Source organism: Hibiscus syriacus, unplaced genomic scaffold, assembly GCF_006381635.1.
Source record: "Hibiscus syriacus cultivar Baekdansim isolate YM2019G1 unplaced genomic scaffold, ASM638163v2 tig00110384_pilon, whole genome shotgun sequence".
Classification (NCBI taxonomy): Eukaryota; Viridiplantae; Streptophyta; class Magnoliopsida; order Malvales; family Malvaceae; genus Hibiscus; species Hibiscus syriacus.
Window position 1 is genome coordinate 2,881,564 of NW_024062715.1, and position 22,157 is coordinate 2,903,720.

Consider the following 22,157-nt stretch of genomic DNA (forward strand, 5'->3'; position numbering starts at 1 on the left):
TAATTCATGAAATATCAAAGAAATATTCCTTCATCACTTTTTACACCCAATTTCTCAAGATTGTCTTTTCCATTATTTAAAACAAAACACTTACACCCAAAGGGTGAAAAATAGCTAATGTTTGTCTTTTTATTTTTTAAAAATCCATATGAAGTTTTCTTTAAAATAAGCATAATCATTACTCTATTAACAATATAACAAGCAATGTTTATGGCTTCTACGCAAAGATATTTTGGCAAATTATTTTCACAAAGCATTGTTCTAACCATTTCCTTTAAAGTTTATTTTTCCTCTCAACAATTTCATTTTGTTGATGGGTTCTAGGGGCTCAAAAATTATGGTTTATACCACTAGAGTTGTAAAACTCATCAAAATCAAGATTTTGAAATTCGATTCTATGGTCTCTCCTAACTCTCAAAATTGAGTATCCTTTTTCATTTTGGTTTATTTTTAAAACATGATGAATTTATCTAAAGCTTCATCCTTAGTACTTAAAAAGAGAAGTCATGTGTATCTATAGTAATCATCAACAAGAACAAAAGCATATTATTTTCCACCCAAGATAGTAGTCCTAATAGGCCCAAATAAAACAATACAAATCAACTGTAACATTATTCTAGAGGAAACATCATTAATGGATTTAAAGGAAACTCTTTTATGGTTACCCTTAGCACATGCATCACACATTTTGTCTAAGTCAAGTTTTAGCTTTGGTAAACCTCTTACTAAATCAATTCTCACAAGTTTATCTAATATGCTCATGCTAGCATGTCCAAGTTGTTTTATGTCATAATCATGAATCATTGTCGTCTTTAGCTATTAGGCATACATTTTAGGAAACAATATCTCTTCTAAATGCATCATGCAAATGTTTCTTACTCTATTTTAAACAAGCATAGTTATGTTAGAAGTCATACCAATAATTTTGCAACTATTAGACTAAAAAATATCATTATAACCTTTATCACACAATTAACTAATACTAAGTAAATTATGCTTTAATCCATTGACATATAAAAAAATTTCAATTAATATGAAAGAATTATCACTAATTGAACGAATTCCTTCTATGTGGTCTTTGGACTTGTCACCAAAACTTACTACTCCTCCATTTTTAGGCTTTATCTTTTTGAAAAGGTTCTTTTAATCAATCATATATCTTGAGCATCCACTATCAAGGTACCTTGAATTTGCGTTTACGTTTTATGCCTTGTAGTAATGCTCATCCACCTCAATTTTTTATTTTTGGTACCCATATTCTTTTAAGTCCATATGCATTAGTTACCAATAATCTAGTCCCCTTAGGTATCCACTTTTCTAGTATTTCTTTATCTTTAATAGCAATGAGTCCTTTGGGGACTCATATGGTTATAACAAATTTTCCATTTGATGTTATTTAGTGACCTCTATATTTGTATGGTCAGTTGGATTTAGAAGTTTGACCCTTTTAAAAATAATTTGATCCAACTTTGTTAAAAGAATCCTTAAGATCATCAAGTTTTTTTATGATCATCATAAACTTTTGAAAGTAGGTTATGTAAGTCTTGATTTTTTCTTTTCAAACTCCTCAAGTTTAACTTTCATTCTTTGACCTTACTTTCAAGTTCATTGTTGGTCTTAGATAAGAGATAATTTTCATTCTTCAATTTGAGATATTTTTATTATGTTTTGAAAGTACGATATCAAATTCTGAGGCCAACTCATCGTAAGTCTCTTGAAATTCATCAAAATAATATTCATTTAATGTATATGAATTAGATGTTACCTTATAATCATCATCTATGACCATGAGACACAAATTTGATACCTTTTGCTCCTATTAATCTGAGCACTCTTCATCACTCTATGTAGCAATATTCGCCTTTTGTTTCTTTTTGTTGGATCGTTTCTTATTTAATTGAGGGAAATCAAATTTGATATGCCCCAACTTTCTGCACTCATAACAAACAGTGAGATCCTTCTCTTTAGATTCATTCTTGAAGCCTTCCTTTCTTTGAACCTTTTTTTCCTCTATTGGACCTCATAAATCTCTTGAACAGATTAGAAAACATTGCCATAACTTAATCTTCATTTGAACCACTCTCATCTCTGGTAGATTTGAGTGCAATGTCAATATTCTTTTTCTTCATATTTCCTTTCTTTCTCTTATTCTTCCTTCACCATCATCTCATAAGTAAGAAAAGACCTAATGAGCTCATCTAGAGTGAGAGTCTTTAAATTCTTTGCATCTAATATGATGGTTTTCTTGGATTGCCAAGATTTCGGAAGACTATAGATCATCTTCCTAACCAACTTTTTATTTGGGATGACATCTACAAATCCTTTAAGCCCATTTACTATAACCAAAAATCTATCGGTCATGGTTTTGTAATCTTCATCCATTCTTATCTTGAAGTTCTCATAATTATGATTGAGCAAACTAATATTAGTTTCTCTTACCTCATTTGTTCTTTCATGTGTAACTTCAAGCTTATCCTAAATTTCCTTGGCGTTGAAACAAGATGACATTATTCCGTATTCATCAGGGAAAAGTGCACAAAATATAATGTGCATAACCGTAGCATGACTTCTCATCATGATGCTCTATGTTTTCAAATCACTTGCTTGAATAAAGAGCTTCACATTTTCTTCCAATAACCATAGTTGACTCCATTAAAGTATGGAGGATTGTTGATGGGTTGAGAGTCACTAACAATATCAAAATTTGAAGTACATGTCATTGAAGATTTGAATGTTTATTGAAATCTTCTAGGATCTTCTCAAGAGGTGGTTAAACCTTACAATGATTCTTTCTCTGATGCTAATTGTTAAGTTAATCAAACCAATGAAATGGCCAATAAGAATTGGCAACTAGAAATTTGATGGAAGTTTTTTGCAAGAAAATGAAAAAAATAGACAAACAATTTTAGAGTAGTTCAACTTCCTCAATGAAGTTGACATCCACTACCTTAGCTTCCACACCAAGGATTTCAACAAATTCACTAATTTGTTCAAACCTTTTAGAAAAAAATGTAACCTAACAACACACTTAAACTTATACCCCAAAGTCTCAAGTGTTCAACCCTTCTTAACAAGAAATTACAAATAGAAAAATTTGAAAAATCCCTTACAATGAGTGTATTTGCAAAATTCAGACTAAATAAGAACACTTGATAAATAAAAACAAATTGAGTAAAAAATTTCTTTTAAAGAAAAATGAATATTTAAGAATGTTGACTTGAATTTGGCTCTATTTGATTGCTTAGGCTTTGATTTTTTATCTATTGTCTTCACATATGACTTGTAATCTTGTTTTTATACCTCTTCATTCAATTCTAGTCGTTTGAGTAGTTGTGAGAGTTAATAGATCCGTTGGGATAAAGTTTCTCGCAATAAAAGTTGTTCATACGCCTCGAGTATCGATACTCATACTTGGAGTATCGATACTACTTGCATTAAATACAAAATATAGCCATTGGGGAAAAGAGTATTGATACAGATCAAAGGAGTATCAGTACCAAAATGATATACTAGAATTTTACATGCTTAAAAACATAAGGGCCGTATCAATACTACCACTTGAAGTATCGATACTAGTATCGATACTGATAGAGTATCAATACCAAAATAGCTTACTGAATTGTGCAAAACATAAGGAGTACTGGTACTGCTATGAACAGTATTGGTATTTATGTGTGTTTTAAAGTTATTAGCATCGATAATGCATTAACACCACATGAACTATATGAATATTGTTCACAGTATCGATATTGCTTGGTATAAAAAAATTTGACTCAATTAAAGTCTGAAACCCTTAGTAAAATTGTTTCAAAGTTATTTTCAGTATATGACCCAATTGTTCTCTAGAGTAAGGAGTAAAAATGGAGTTTTTGGCCTTAAAGAGAATTTCTATATTCGAATGACCGAATCAAATATAATCTTAAAATTTCTTTAAAATATTAATTAATTTTGGTATATCAAAGTATGGTTCAACATATTTCTTCATATTCTTTTTTATATTGTAATTTTATTTAATAAATCAAATATAATCTAAAATTATAAAATAGTTATAATATTACTTTCCAAAGAATGTATTTTGAGGGTAAAGTGTTGATTGGAATATAAATGAATCAAAGAATTGATAAGAAGAAAGATTTTACAAAAACAATTTGTAGTCAAAAAATAATATTAAATAAAATGTAAAGTTAAAGAACTAAATTGAAAAAAAAAGTAATTCGCATTTAACTATTAGAGTTAAAAGTTACATAAATTTAATATAGTGATAGAGGAGGATCTGATTCAAATTTGATCAAAAATGAACTTAAAATGAAGGACAAATTGAAGAAATAAAGAACATTATAACAAATGTTGCATTTGAGGTGTAGGATGAGCAAAACATGATTCGACTCGAAAATTGATTTTTTTTAATTTCAAGTTATTCGAGTCAACTCGAATTATCAAATCAGTTTTTAAGTTCAAGTCGAGTTTATATTTGAAAATTTCGAGTCACTCAAAAAATCCAAAATTTGGGTGTCTATTTCAATAATTTGCGATTTAGTCCCTAATTTCCTTATCCCTTTAATTCTCCCTTCATTTTATGTTATTTTTACCAAATTTGAACCACATGCTCCTAAACCATTATAGAATATCTATGTACTTCTAATTTCTATTTTTGATAACAAATTATATATTTTTCAATTTAGTCCTTGAACTTTGTGTGATGTTCTTATTTCTTCAATTCATCATTCATTTTAAGTTTGTTTTTGACTTAATTTGAACCACATGTTCCCCTACCACTATATAACACCCATGTAATTTCAATTCTTATTTATTTTACTAAAAAATTACTTCTTTTCAATTTAGTTCATTAACTTTGTATTTTATTCAATTTTTGATCTTTGAACTACAATTGTTTGCATATTCTTTCTTCTCATCAATTTATTAACTCTTTTATACTCTCATTAATACTTTACCCTCAAAATATCTTCTTTGAAATATAATATTATAAATATTTTTTTATAATTTTAGATTATATTTGATTTATTAAGTAACATTATAATGTGAAAAGAATATGAACATATATATATGTATTGAAACATTATATGGTTAAAAAAATTGATAAATTGAAATCAATATGTATCATAATACTGTAAATAATTACAATTAATTTTGTATAGAAACTCGATTAAAAAAATCAAATCAAATTCGAATTATAAAATATGATTCATTAATTCAAATAACTCAAATTTTTTTAACGCACTCAATCAAATACTCACTTTAAACAATTGTGTGTTTTCATAGGGACTTGGACCATGATCCATGAGTGATTAAAATGAATGACTTTGATACTGGAAATTAACCATGATCCATGACTGACTAAAATAGAACCTAAATTTAGCCACATGTTTATAAAAAAATCCTTTTCTTTTTGGGGTGACTGAGATTATTTTGTTTTTTAATTGGACCAACAGCATAATTTAGTGACGATGGAAAACGTCATTTATACGTCATAATGAAGCTTAACTTCGGGGAATTAAAAAATGACAAGATGTACCACAGGCACGTATATATAATAAATCTCTTTCCTTTTATATTTTTATATTTTCATTTATTAAAAAGCTTGTGCTTTCCCTCCACGCATGAACCCCAGAAATCTTTCAAATTCATGTGGTTAAGCTTCCCAATGTTGCTCACTGCTGCTAGGAATTCAGTTCAGATTCCCCATTATTAGCATAGCATCAATGACTCGCTTGATAGAAGCAATCCCATTATCTGAGAGTTTGCCTTTGTACACAATTCCCCCTGCTCCTCTTCAAATTTCTTTCTTGAAACCATTTTCTGCCTTATCAAGTTCAGTATAGGTGGATTTTCTGATGTTCGTTACCCTCGAGATGGTAGCCTCCCGTTGGGCGTGAATCTTGACGAGTTCTAATCAATAAATACCATGTTTTCAGAACCGGACCGGTTAGCGAACCGGTCATGTTATCGGTTTATTAGTTCAACCGGTCGAATCGGTCCGATCGGTCGGAAGAACCAGACGACGTCATAATTATTTAAAAAAATTAAATAAAAATACCAAAAATATTTAATAAAAAATAATTTTTTATATCACAAGTCATATTCAAAGCAAGTCATAACATATATAAGTTAAAAACCATAAAATCAAATGAAACAAAATGATTCAAATTAACTACAACATAATATTTAAGGTAAAATATATTAAATAATAAATATAATTATATAACTATAATTAAAAAATAAATTTGGGTTTAAAAAAAATCATAACAAGATTATATTGTTTGGTTTAATTTTTTTTTAAAAAACAATCTCACATGGCTAAGAAAGATAGAAGAGCATCCCAAAAGTCTAAAGAGTAAAAATATGAGAACAAAATAATCTCACATGGCTAAGAAACATAGAAGAGTATCCCAACTAACTTCTATAAATAATAGAGGTACTTTGACATTCAAAATCATGGAGCCTTTTGGTGAGCATTGAGTGAACTATTCTTTTACTTCAATCAAGCTCGAATTTTAGGCTTCAATCGAGCTTCTAAATTTTTTTTTGAGTTCAAGCCTTTTTCGAGTTCAAGTTTCAATATTATATTTCGAGTTCGAGTCGAACTTGATAATTTTTAGCTCGTGAGTTTGAGTCGAGTTGAACTTACTTTTAAAGTTTTCAAGTTCGAGTCGAGCTCAGCAATACTCAAGTTCGACTTGGCTCGTTTAACAAACGACGTCGTTTGGTTTAATTTTAAAAAAATAAAATAAAATTGGCGGTTTTTTTCGGTTTTTCCCAGTTTTCAGCCGGTCCGGTTTGAACTGTTCGGCGGTTCCGGCCAGTTCACTAGTAACGGTTCAACTGGTGTAGATTGAACCAGACTAGGCAGCAGTTCCCGAATGAACCGGCTGATCCAGTCCGATTTTCAAAACACTGATAAATATCATACTACAAAGATAATACTCTTTCATCTTCATCTCCCAATGTTCTAAGCAAGCGTTCCAATGGAAAACAACATCTTTTTTAAAATGAATAAATAATAATATTGGTGATGGCGGCCAACAATGATCAACAACAACGATGGTTAGTTGCGACCGATGATGGGAGATTTTAGTTAAATTCAAGAGGTCAAATTAATATTTTATCTAAAGTTTAGTGATCAAAATGATATTTCATCTAAAGTTCATACTCAAAATAATATGGTATCTAAAGTTCAAGGGACATATTAAAAAGTAACATCTTTTAACTAATGTGACATGACATCAAACTAACATATGTTAACAGTTCAGTGATTAAAGTATAACAGGTGATAATTTAAGTGATCAAAATTTAATAGATTGATAATTTTAAAAACTAGAACTCAAGTTTTTTTTTAGATTTAGTAAATAAAAGTGTACAAATATAAAAGGAAAATAATCAATTTTATAGTTTATCCAATGACTAATTAAGATTTAATTGTATAGATGTAAATTCCATAATGCGTCAATCAAAATTCAAATGGATCACAAAATCCATCTTTATAATAACTAGTTAAACTCCACCATAATTATGCTTTAACATATATAATATTATAAAGTGGAACCAAACTCTATTCAAGCTGGAAACGATTTCGAACGTTTGAAATATAGCAGGAGGCCTTCAAATCCACGTTTTCATCGGCATGACCCCAGGCCTCAACTGCATAAGCATACGACACCTTTTGCATTGATGATGGAGGATATGCTACATTCTTCTGCTCATGGAAACTAGTCGGCTGCTTCGAGCTAGCGTAAGAATAAGTCAACACCCTCGGAACCGACGAATAGACCGACGATGATTGTGTCGAACGGGAAACCACCTTGCTGCTGGTGGTGCCGCTGCCGCTAGTCGAGCTTGGCCTGGTGAATCGAGAGCGAGACTTGGATAACTTGCTTCTCAAGAAACCCTTCTTTTGAATTGCTTCCATTTGATTTAAATCTAAAGAAGCAGAGAATTTTTTTTTTGAAGAACTGTTTTAGTCGACGATGAAGCTAAGAAAAGATGGGTTTTGGTTGGTTTTGTTGACCGAAATCTCATGTATATATAGAGAGCACTGATTAATGGGCAGTGACTTCCATTGTTACCAATACAATATATAATCCAAAATGGCAAATCAATCACCGCCGGACCTAGAGATAGTAGGTACTGGCTACAATGGATATATTCGGAAGGTAACTTTTACTTTTCGATGACCGATGTTTTACATTTAATTCAGGTTTAATGCAGAATAAGTGACTAAATTTTGTTTTAAAAAAAGTTTTAGTATTTAAAAATTTTTAATTAAAAACAAATGTTTAATATATATATATATATATATATATATATATATATATATATATATATAAACATTTGTTAAAATTTTAGGTGTCGACTGTTAAATAATACATATTACGTTCTGGTAATTTTAGAAATTTTATTTAAAATATATAATTTTTTATTTTAAAAAAAATATTTTTTAAATCTTAAAAAAACCCAAACTTTTAAAATTTTAATTTTAATCTTTTTGCCATCAATCTACTAAACACCCAACAACATATAACCGGCCAACCACCCACGACCAAAAGCCCCATACTTTTGCAACCAATCTAACACACAAAATGGTTTAAATGAAAATTTTCATTTTAAGTTTTTGAATCCATAAAAATATCATAGATCGATTGTGGTAATCAGCCATTTGATTGGATATGATGGTTGATCTTTTACCGTTGATCGGTGTGGCAGTTGGCCTTTGGCCGTGGCAGGGGAAAGGGAGAAGAGAGAAAAGTGGGAGGGAAAGGGGGAGGCCAGAAGATGATGTACTGTTTTTTTAATTTTTTAATACAAAATATTTTTTTTTAAAATTAAAAATATCACAACGTGACACATGTCGCTTAACGATAATTTTTAACGGCAGTTAACGTCCGAGAACCTAAATGATAATGGAGAAAACGTTAGACATCTATTTTTAACGAAAAACTATTTAACTATTAAAACGTTTTTCGAGATAAAATTTAAGTAATTATTTTTGTATTAAACCTTTAATTAATTAAATCATGAATTCATTAAGTGACATCAACAGTAAGAAGAAATTGAATTCGAGAAGTCGCATTAGTAGGGTGGTGTACAACCACACAAACAAACAAAAATCAATATTTGAGCAATTAATTTGCAAAACCGGTTTGGTGTCGATATATTTGAACCATTGATGCATCAGTTTTTAATTGTTAATGGAATGTTTTGTATTTAGGCATGTTTTTTTTTTTTTGGTTGGTTTGAAGAATAAACAGTGGCTCGTGCATGTTTGGCATCTTCTACTAAAGACATTATAGGATAGCTTATCACATAGAAGCAATAGTGGTGCTAAAGAATATGCCAAGGCATCATCAATTTTCTCAATTACTGGTCTCTAAATCCTAAATTTTTCTTTTGTCTTGTCATGTTATGTTGTTTGGTGATAGAATGATTTTAACTCAGCTCTTATCTGCTTCCAATGAAAATACGCGACATGTAGGAGGAGAAGAACGATCTCTGTTAATTTTAAATGGATTTTTTTATTATAAAACAGAAAATGATAATCTTAGATATCGATTCTTTAAGCCTATGAAACAGATAAGATTGGACAATTCATTGTTTGGGATAAAGAAAAAGGAGTTTGTGTTTTTGAACGGACAAGATGAAATGAAATTTCGTTTATGCCAGCTGCAAATATTCGGAGAGAATGTACGAGTACATGCACTTTTATTTTTATTGTTATTTTAGGTTTAATAGAAGTGCTATTTATTTTTAATATTTTAATATATGAATTAATAATAAATTGAACTTTTTGATAATTTTTATTCATTTACACAACTTAATTTAAACAAAAATAATGAAAAATTGCCTTTATTTTGAACTTGAATTCATTTTTATTTATTTTTCAAAATTTTTACTTATTTTGTATGCTATGATAAATTATTTAAAATTAATATAATAATCTATATAATGATTAAACTCATTACTTATATATTAATCAAGGACAAACATATGATTTTATGTTAGAGATGAACTTATAAAATTTTGAGAGGTCGAACTTATAAAATTTTAAAGAACAAAAATATATTATTAATAAAAAATATATGAGAATTTAAGTCCAACCAATTTAGATTTTGATAAAGGGTTTAAAACTTTCTTTTAATCTATAAATACTGTAGGCCCAAATTCATCATTATGTATCTCATGCGTAATGAATTAAAATCTTGACCCATCACCCCTATGGAGAGCCAACATAAAGTTTGATTATTACCTAATTACTAAAATAATTTATCATAAATAAATTTAATAGGATTAAATGTTGTAACACTCCTATTCAGTCTGATAACTTTGTATAAACATGATAAATTACATTTGGACTATTGGATAACGGAGAAAATGTGTCTTATTTAATTTTTTTATAAGTATGCTACCATGCAAAGTTATTAACGGTAACTAACTACATATGATGTGCTGTTATATTAGTTCGCTGTTGAACCATTCAACGCGAGTTAACCTCAATAGTTGAGGATTTATATGCAAAATAATTCATCTTATAGATGGATAAGAGTATCGATACGCGCATACAAATTCTTGATACTTAAAGAACGCCATTGGGATCGCCTCTTAACTTATATTATACTTAAAGAACGCCATTGGGATCGCATACAAATTATATACAAATTCTTGTCCCGTGTATTAGTACTTATTATAAGTTTGATGTTGTAAAATATTCAACCCGAATATCGGTACGTATATTTTTTTGCTCATTATGTATTAGTACATTGTGAAAGTACTAATCTCTACTTAAAATTCTAAGTTCTAGAAAGATTATGAAAAATAATAGGTATCGTAACACCTCAAAATTAATTGAAGGATTAAATTGAATATGTGTGTGAGATAGTCGATTGAAAGAAAATTGAGGACTATGTTCAAATTAGGTATGAGTTGGGAGTCAAAATGATAAAACTCTATATGTTCAGGGACCCTGATTGTAATTTATCCTTTCATCTTTGGAAAGGCAGAGTATAATAAAGAGAGAGAGAAATGATGAGATTGGGGTGTGATAAGGCTGAAAGCGACAACCTCGTTCAAGTTAACCACCAAACTTTAACAAACTGTGCTAAGTCACAATTGTGTTGAACAGTAGTAGCATCGATATAAGGGTATCTATTAGCTCAAAACCTGTCTAGAGAGTTCGGATCAAAAGTCTTGCAGCTCTCTTAATATACGATTAAGGAAATATGTTATTGATTTTGTTATTATTTTTTAATAAAATTAGTAAAATATTCGTATTAAAGAATGCTCGTCTGATTTCATCATTCATGATTCTTGCCTCCAGCAGGGTGATGTCTGAACTCCCAAGTTTGAGGAAGGCTAATTTCCTCAAGGATGGTGCATTCTGGTTCCTAGTTACGGTGTATAGATTTGCATAAAATTTTATGCATTCCTCTTGTACGGTTGAGTCATCAGTATATTAGGACCCATCTTGGAGCTTCATTGCTGTTATTTTGTCCAATTTTTGTCCTGCCAAAGTGCGATTGTGGTAGGATTTTATATTATGATCTTCATGCATAACTCTCTCACTTTGGCTTTTTTATTGCCATAGTAATTCCTCGTAGTCCAATACCTACTCTAGTTCTTTTTGTAGAATGTGTTCAGCTCCAATACACGCATCGATTGCTCCATGTTTATTTATTAATGTTGGTAACTTTTATAGGTGGCATTCAAGGTCTTTTTTCCCTGGTGGTGAGATGTCCATACGTCTTTATTCTATATTTCCATCTATTCAATAATCGATTTGATCGAGTGTTGTATGTACTCGTCTGTGCTCTCATCCTCGTGAATGAATTTAACGAATTCTCGGTGTTTTGTCCATCCAACCAGGAATCGGAATGGTCTCGTATCGTGTTTTCCTGAGCCTTCCAAAGTTCTAATTAGGATTGACATGTGGTCTGACTATATTCGAAGTAGGTGGTGCACTGTTGACATGTGGTTGACTTGAGAGTAAGCCACATTACGTTACAAATTCTTCAACGGCGTCATTCGCCTTGAAGATTGCTTCGAAAGATCATCGGAGTTCAATCCTTCTTCCCGTTGACTTGGTTGATTTTGATCAAATTACTCGTCTTTATGTCACACCGCCACTGTCTCTGTGCTACCCGATGTATCATGAATAGAACCCAGCTGGTGTGGTCATTCCCGTCGTCATCGTGGAAAGAGGTGAAGCGTGGAGGTTTCGGGTTTGATTATGATTAGTCATATGCGTAAAGTTAATTATTTCAAAACTCAATTTGAGTGCAAAATTTTAGTAAATCGAATAAGACTCAGATGACTCATGTATGGTACTAGAAGATTGATAAAAAAATAATTCTAAATTTAGTGATTAATTTATAAAGTAATTAACCTCATGATCCTTAAATTTTGATAATTTTCGTTAAAAGTTTTAACGCTAGAAATCATTGGATAAAAAAAATTACAAAATTATCCTTGAGATGTAAAAATGTCATGGATTAACCATGATAGTATAATTGACTTAAGAATTCATTCTTGACTTGCTAGAACTACATACTCATCGTTCTAAACTTCTAATTTAATTAGAAAATCATGATAATCGATTTCTAACCTTCGAGATGCAACATACTTGGATATTCTTATTTTTGAATAAATATTTGAAGATCAATTTATCGAAATACTATGTATATTTAAATTTATTGAAACGATCAAAATACTCTAAAGCTCTAAAATGGATAAAATAACCTCGAGTATTAAAATGACCTAAATACCCTCATGACCTGTAAATAAGTGAATAGCCTTGGATAAATTCTAAAAATGCCGATAAACCTAAATAATGTACTGCCCTTAAAGGTTATGGAGCATGACCCAAGCACGTCGGTCATTCTTGATACTGTTGCAATACAAAAATAAAATAAATACCACCATAATACATGTTTGTCTCCTCAAGATCTGTTCAATGATGATTCTGAAGGTGATCGGTTCAACTAGTGCAGTCAGTATTAAGAAGTGAATATTTGTGAAGTATCTCGGTCTGAATGATTGGCAAGTAGTCTAGTGCTCAAATCCGCTTAGTTCGATTTGACCTGAAATCTTGATAATTCGTTATAAATCCCAAATACTACAAATCATCATTTTACTCTTATTAGGTTAATTTACTCAGAATTCTTTGGGAATCAAAATGTCCAAAAATGCCCCTAATGGCATGAATGATGGAATCACTCGTATTATATCTGAATCTTAAAAACTGATGTAAAGGTTCTTGAATACCCTCTTGATGCCCCCAAATCCTAAATGGTACTGAAGGATTAATTTTTCAAATGTTTGATTAGAATTGTTAGTAATTGAACCCTTTTATAGGGATATCATTTTCGAAATCTGATCAATTTACAAAAGTTCCATGTTTTCTTTTCTGGATAACTACTAAATGTCTCTGAAAAACATCTAGATCCTCTAATGTGTTACTTGTGTGCTATATGACTATTTTATATATTGTGAAATATGATTGTTTATCTTATTTGATTCATAAATATTTTATTTAATCGATATCTTTATTCTTGATTTACTGTTATAAACTATGTTTGCCCGATACATCTCTCTGGATTATCAATATTTACAAAAAATATAAATATGTTTGATTTATGTAATCCTCACACTATTGTTTACTATCTGAAATTGTTTTATTGAATACTCTCTGGGGTATTATGGAGTTCTGTAGGTTTAGCTCTGATTAAGTTGATAATTCCTTATTGACCTAAGTTGACCCTTGAGTAGGCTCTTAGGCTCCAAGCCTTAGGTTGGCTCTTATACCCAATGGGTATAAGATAAGACCTTATGGATGCAATTATGGGGACTGCAATTTGGTTTACGGGTGGAGGGTAGTTATGTGATTAAAATAAACATCACAATCACTTTTACGATACTTTACTAGCTCACGATTTCTGACATTATTGTTTCCTATTTAATCTGATTTATATTGGGGTATTATTAGAGATCTTTTATGGAGTCTTTGCAGGTTCAACTCCAATCAAGTTGATAATTCCTTATGGACCTGAGGTATCCCTTCATGTTGGCTCATATACATAATAGGCATAGGGTCAGTCCTTATAGATGCAATTCTGGGGAACTGCATAACAGTGTTCGGTTAGATGGTATTACTGTGATTTTAAAATTTATTTTCTTGAAATAAATTACTAATGTTTTTAACTATGCCTACACTTATTTATGGTTTTGTGGGAACACACTAGACACCCTAATTCAATATTCTGAATTCATCTCTCGAAATGCTTCCTCTGAATTAGAGGTTTCCTGGTTGTTACATGAATAAATCAATAAAACCTCATCTCATCACTAAAACTTTTATATGTCTGGATTACTAAGAATGTCTCATGCTTCACCATATATATGCTTGGCCTTTAGCATTTTTTTGGTGATTTTGTATTACTGAGCTTTCCCAAAGCTCATTATGTTACTTACCGTTTTTAGGTTAAAAAGAATCGATCATGTTCAGTTATCGACATCAGTAATGGGGGGTTCCTTCGACGTCACTTGCAGAGTACAATACAAATATAATTAGGGGACATGTTGGTCACATTTTATTTTTATATCAGTGTCTTAACTATTTTGATATTATGTATTATTGAATTTTTTTTTTAACGTCTGAACAATTCTTGAACTTATGTTTTTATTTATGAAATTATTTTATATTTTTAATTTGATCTATTAAAATTTTATTTTTTACTGGATTCTTAGTGTGGGTCGCTCTAGTGGCCCTAATGTAATACTTCAAATCGGATCGGGTTACCCGTATCAATCTAAGGGTGTTACATGCATTGATATCTTTACATGAGGTATTAATACTTTAATATGGATATCTCTAACCTCCAAGACCTAGCCCAAACACTAAAATCAAATCTCGCAGGTCACATTAATCACTAAAACGATCTGAAATTCAATTTAAAAGATTTAGCCAATATAAAAACAGAATCAAATATAATTTTTTCAAGTATTATTATGTTATTAGAAAATAATCTACTAGGAGTATAAGTATTCTCCAAATATTTTTTTATAATAGTATTCTCCAAATATTAATATGGTGTTATATTGTTCATCATCATATAATATAATACAATATTAAGAGTTTATTGAATTAATTATAATATTACCAATTTCAAAATAATTTATTTATAACATCATATACCACAGTTCAAAAAAATATGCGAAAGTAAAGTTTACCATCAAGATTTTGATTCTTCGAATATCAATCTAGTCTGACAATTCTGAATTGTCGCAACGGTTCTTCGGGTGATCTGAGATTGAAACTCGACTTAAAGTGAATAATTTATTTTTTTGGAGCGTCATCAACCTTTGGGTTATGTAAGGTTGGATACTTAAATTTACCTCTTACCAGATTTACGTCTTATTAGATATTCACTTGGAATGATTCGAGAGTCTATTACGTATGAGGAAAGACGAGCACCCTCACATTGTCCTTTCGGTAGCAACACGGTTATATGTTATCTTAATAAAAAAAATAAAAGTTTGAGTCAAAATTTAAAGAAAAGATCAAAATCACTTACCTTTGAAAGTTGGTTATTTTAAAATAAAATAAATTAGGTTATTCTAAAAATATTAAATAAAAATGAATCTAATATACAAAAATAAAAGTCATGGGTACCACAAATGAGAAAAATATAAACTATACATGAAAAAAAATAAATCAGTGGTTAAAGGAATCGTTGTTATTCTCAGATGTCACGGATTTGAGCACAAGCGATTACAGTAGGGTGGTTGAGCGATCATTGTCAAATGGCTGAAAGTATTTAAAACAGATACTATTTTGTAATCACATTAACTTAATAAAAAATTAATACCTACGTTAAATAATAATAAAATGCATGAGTATATAAAATTCGAATTGCATACAAACGAATCAAGAAATGAATAAAATGAATAAATAGTTTTAATATTTTAATAATTAATATTTTGATTGAAATGATATTAAAGTATTATATTAATATTAAATTCATAAAATAAAATTATTTTGAGTATTTATTCTTTCAAGTGAAAAGTTCAGAAAATGACTTACTAAAAGTCAGATCGTAAGTCATTTTCTAAAAAATGCAAAAAAATTATGTGACGAGGAAAATGTTTTACGTTGACCAATCATTTTTTCCAACCAAATACTAAAAATGAGGAAAATATTTTTCGAAAAATATTTTGCGTGAAACAAACATACCCTAAGTATTACGTAGTAAACAAACAAAGAAGTAAACAATGACCATATAATTCAGTAACCACAAAAAACAATACAAAATATATGCAACCTTAAGTCCCGAGGGGCTTTTGTCTGGTTTAGTTTTGTTGGTTTCCAGAGAATTGAATCTTATATAAACACACATTGAAACCCTAAACCTACACCCAAATTTAAAACAAGAATCCATGATCTAATTGCACCTTGTCCTTCATAAATAGACAACATTTATAATGGATTTTTTGGCAAGCAAAGGATCACCAACAGTAGATTTCTGACACTGCTATAATTGGTCATATGAGAAGTTTTAGTGGATTTTAGTTTAATTTTAAAGGAAAATTAAAGTTATATATTAATCATGATTTTTTTTAAAAATAAATCATTAAATATAATTGTATTAGAATTAAAAGTAAAACTTATAAGGAAAGTAAATTTTAATATTTAATAATGTATTTAATGTTGTATTTGGATGTATCATATTAGTGATACAATTTAAATTAAGGGGTTCACTCTTGAATTTTTTTATTTTAATGTTTTTTTTTCAACCCAAACATTAAAAGAGTAGATTGACTAATAGACTTAGGAGGACAAATATATTGGGGCAGCAAATGGAAGGAAGCCCATATGCAGATTTGGTGTTTATATTGATTATTCTATTAGAAATGACCATCCAGCTCAGTTGGTAGAGTACAAGGTTTTTAATCTTGAGGTCATGGGATCGAGTCCCACGGAGGGCATTTCATAATTCGGAGGTCTCTTACGAAAGCTGCCCTCAACCTGGTATTTAGGGTAGCCTACTATCTTACCTCCCCTTACCCCATATATATATGAGAAAAAGGAACAGCCATTTTTATTGATTATTCTATTAAAAGTAGTTCATTATTTATAGAGGATTTTGATACGTCCATTGCATAAAACACAGAAATTTGAGATTTCCTTTTCTTTTTTACTTATTAACGTTTCTTTTATTTCACTACTTTCTTTTCATTATGATAAAAAAATAATAAATACTCCCAACAGACACTTATTGTGTAATTTCTCATTTAGTAATCCTACCCGCCTTCTCAGTCCTCCTCGCACATGACTCTGTCACTGTCACTCTCTATCTGCCTCCAAATCGATACACCCCCACCCTCTTGTTCAAGCTTTATTTGCCTTCACTGTAGTCAAATCATGAGGCTTAGACATTAATATGTTTTTTCTTGTTTCTTTTTTACACTGTCACTGTGAACTTTGGTTCTACTTTTTTCTAATCCTGGGGGTGTCCTCAAGATTTGGCCTTTTAGATTCTCTAAAGCTTGGGTGGATGAGTTTCCAGTGAACTTTTTCACTAAAAGCTACAAATGAAGAACGCCATTTTGATTCGGTACTTGATTTTCTTGCTTATTATTGGATTTTGTTGTTTGAGCTTAGTTCCAGTTTTGGCTCAAAATGGACCGCTCACTGATCATGTCAACCGTATTTCTGGTTGGTGTTTTAGATTTCTGTTTTGATTTCTAGCATAATGAGACGTTCTTGGTTAATTTTTTATTGCTTTTATATTTGGTTATAATGTTCCATTTCTAGTAGATGTGGTGTTCATATTATGTTTGGTTGCTGAGAAAAGAGAAGAATGCGGCAGAAAATGGCATTTTGAGTACTGGGATTATGCTCCCTTTTTTTGGGTGGAGGGTGGGGGGAAGAAATGTACATAATTTTGCTGAATTATAAGACAATTCAAGTTCTGGGTTGAGATCATTGCTCGTTTTGAAAGATCCGATCTTTATTTCTATCTTGTTTGTTTTGTAATTAAGACTACTGAAAGGGTTTGTTCCTATTAGTTCTTTCAAATTGTTTCGTTTTTAGTGTATGTTTTTTGTGAATGCAGGAGGTATTAATTTAGGTCCATAGAAGAATGAGATATATGAACTGCGACAAGCACCGGCGCCAACGACTGACGAGTCTCCGAGCACGCAGGTGTCGGCAGCACAAAGGACGAGTAGGCCGGACGTTATTCGTCATTTCAAGCATTATCACGGTGGGTGGAATATTACCAACCGGCATTACTGGGTGGTAAAGTCTTTGGTCTGCCATGCTCTCTTGTTAGTCTTTTCATTGATCTGTTGTATCTAATTACTTTATCTATTGTACATTCTTGGTATTATCGGACCTTATATATATCAGACTTGAGTTTACAAATCTGTACCTTCATGCTGAAGTTAGATTAGAATCTATCTCAGTTGATATTTGGTCGTGGTGGTCGATAAGAAAGTTGATATATTCAAACAAAACCAGAACAGAGAAACAGATGTTTTCAATGATCAGAAACAAGTTTCCGGTGCAAACAAGGATTTCAGTACACTTGCAGTTGCATGTGAATTCTGAAGACACTATTACACTAAGACGTTTCAGCTTATACCTTATTTATATAGATCAAATCCTGCATTGCTAATAAGTATATTGGATATTTCTGATCAGCGGTTTGAATGTTTTTGTCTGCAGTCTGTTGGATTTACAGGTGCTGCTGGATTCGTCTTCACTGCCTTGTGGCTCGTTCTTTGGCTTGGTTCTTTTGGTACATCATTGTGCAGATGGAGAGTAATCATCCGAGGGAAAAAGAACGGATCATTCTCAAACGATTTGTCTTATACTTCTCATATTAATCACAAGTGCTGCAGCGTTATAACTCAAACTTCGAACTTCGATGTCTAATATTTTGTATTAATCTCTTTCGTAAATTTTATCTTGATTTATTTATGTATCTTCAAGTATATGTATGCTTTTTCTATGCTCGTGTTCTTTCTTGAAACATAATATTTGATCTGGTTCTATAGTTTTCTTTTATCTAAAGTAGAAATCGTTTCCCAAACAGGATCGGGTGTATTTTCTTTCGGTTGGGCAAGATGGGTTCCATGGTGAAGTGTTGCATACATTGAAATATGTGGTAAACTAGTCAGACTACACAGTGCAAATCCTAAATAATATTACACAGTACCTTTCTCTGCAAAAACCATCAGTGTGGCCGACGTTTTCCTTCCTTCTGATGTCTTATCGGAATCGACAAGTTGAACAAAGATCTGAATTCAGCAGCAGATACACTTACAGATAAGACCGATGAAAACGCCGGTAAAATAAGAAGAGTCTTCAATGCTGTGTATGTTCCCCTAACCCATCTGATATTGCCTCCTTAATTTGGAATCAGAATGCATATCAATGTATTAATGCTAGTATGCTAATTTCGGACTAATTTCAGGCGATTAGTTTTCAGGCGATTAGCACTGATCGCTATGGCGGCAGTGATGCTAATTTTGGCTCTGCTGGGTCTTTGTACGTATCATCGACTTGTATCTTTTATGTTTCTTGAGCATTTTCATATCTCTCAACTCTAAAATTTGTGCATCTGTTTTTTTTTTTTTTTTTTTGCAGTGTTGTCTATTCTAGGCCATCAACATGCCATCCACATGTAAGTTCTTTAAGGACTGGTCTAATGTTATCCATTTTCCATGTACACTCTTCATGTCATGAAATGATCATTAAAGAAGGTAACTAATTTCATTAAAAATTGGTTCTTGAACTTTTTACTACTTTTGGAATCCCTCATTTTCGAATTTTTCAAATTAGTTATTTACCTCATTGATCAAATTTAGAATATAAACAAAAACGGAAAATTAGAAACATGTTGAGAAGTTAAATGGCCATTGGTCTGTGAACTCGTCTTATACAAGTTTACATCACTTTGACACTACCTAACTAATTCTTGCAGATTCATAGTTAGCGGATGGTTCCTAGTAGCTATTACATACATCCTTTGTGGTGTTTTCGTGATCATGAGCAAGTAAGATGTGTTTTCGGTTTAGAATTTTTTAAATTTCCCTACATGCTTGCTGCTCTAAGGAACCTAAAATCTGTACCAGTACCATTTTGCATTCGATAATCAAGGTTGCTCGCTGAAACAATATTTGAAATTGTAGCCATTTTGCAGCTGTAGTTTGTTTGAACAGATTCATCCTGTGCCATTTCTATTTATTTGTTTTTTTCCCCCCATTTATGATTATTTGGCTGCTGTTCTTTGTTGGAAAATTTATTTAAAACAAACCCAACATTGAGGTGGCTACGGGAAAATGCCCATACTGATGTCATTAACGGACGTATGAACTGTTTTGTGTTGTTCAGTGCAATTTCGGACGCTTGTTTGGCTATGGAAGAATGGGTGGAACATCCACATGCCGAGAATGCTCTTAGCAACATACTTCCTTGTGCTGATCAGAGAACAACAAACCATACACAGTCAAAGCAAACATGTCATCAGTTGTATAGTAGATGTTGTCAATGCATATATTTACACTTTTGCCAATTCGGATCCTTCCCCAGACCACGATCGTTATTACAATCAGTCTGGACCTTCAATGCCTCCTCTATGCTCTCCATTTGATTCTCAGCTCCGAAATCGTCAGTGTCGGTCCAATGAGGTGTCTATGGCAAATGCTTCTCTGGTATGTTTATCAAATTCAATAATTTGGTTTGGATTTTTTTTCCAGGATCTATCAAATTCAACTTTGTATGTTTTCAGGTTTGGCAAAACATCACCTGCATGGTATCAGCATCCGGTCTATGCACCACCACGGGAAGGATAACCCCGACAGATTCACACAGCTGCTTGCAGCGGTTAACGAGAGTCACGCTCTCGAGCACTACAAACCACTCTTACTTTGCCTGCAAAATTGCGATTTCGTTAGGGATACGTTTCAAAGCATTGCCTCGAATTACTTTCATCCATTGGAGCATTACCTTAAGATAGTAAATGCAGGACTGGGGTTAATCTTGGTCGGAGTCTTGCTATGCTTAGTTCTCTGGATATTCTATGCCGAGCACCCCCGAAGGGAAAAGGCATCTGTGAAGCGATTGTTGCCGATAAAATGCATGACCTGGAAAAACATCTGCAGATCAAACACCACCACCACATTGTCAGCTACAACAAATGGTGTCTAAATTATAGCAAGAAATTAATAGGTTGAAAGTCTTCCATTTTTTTATCGTGATCCCCGTATTGGGAAAGGAACTAATTAGGCCAGCAAAAAAGTATGTAATAATAAATATAATTCCCTTTTTTGCTGGAGATATGATTTTTCTAAAAGTATGTATAAATTTGAGATCAATAAGTATAGTTACATCACGTTGCGATCGCAGTTTAATAATGAATCTGATAATGCTGATCTTATCAGTCTTTGCGTTCTCGATGTTGTTATCTCTAGACATCAAAACGTTTGAGTCTGCAATCGTTTGTCGATATTATCAGAAGAAGATTTAAAGAGAATAACAGGTGTGATTCCCACAAACGAGATAGCCGGCTCAAGAACAAGTAGATTTGTTCATCTGTCATGGAAACTTGCCACAAAGGATAAGAAGATTGGAAGTTAATATAACAATGAATAAAGGGATCGGTGAGTGAAATCAGAAGCCTGCAGCATCAAAATAAAACAGGTTGTTCATCAGCTGAACATTGTTGTTTCTGCTACCAACACATAATTGTTGCGGCTTCCTACTTGGTATCAGGTGATTTACTTGGACAAATGAAATTCTTAATATTCCCAAAAAAATTGACACAAATTAAAAATGTTATTTGAGAAGTGTATGATCTCGTTGCTCTAAGTTTATAACTACTGATCTCTTTTGTCTGTACCCATTAATAATTTAACATATGTTATAATTTGGTTGCATATAACAATAAATGTTTACACGAAGTTAGATACATGGATGATCTTCTCCTAGTTGCTTAAAGATGTTAGCTTCTTGAATCTTTTTACAATTGTTCCCCTATTTTCTGTTCAGCTGATGATTTGCATAACGTAGAATTTTGGATTAAGATACATGATTTTCTATAAGGAAATCAAATTAATTTATTATTTATAGAAACAACTAATTTTAT

The 22,157-nt window shown here is 31.4% G+C and overlaps 1 pseudogene; it reads left to right on the top strand.

Annotated features, from left to right (window-relative positions):
- The first annotated feature begins 8,102 nt into the window (after window positions 1–8,102).
- LOC120122173 lies at window positions 8,103–21,270 on the top strand (annotated as a pseudogene).
- Window positions 21,271–22,157: the final 887 nt, after the last annotated feature.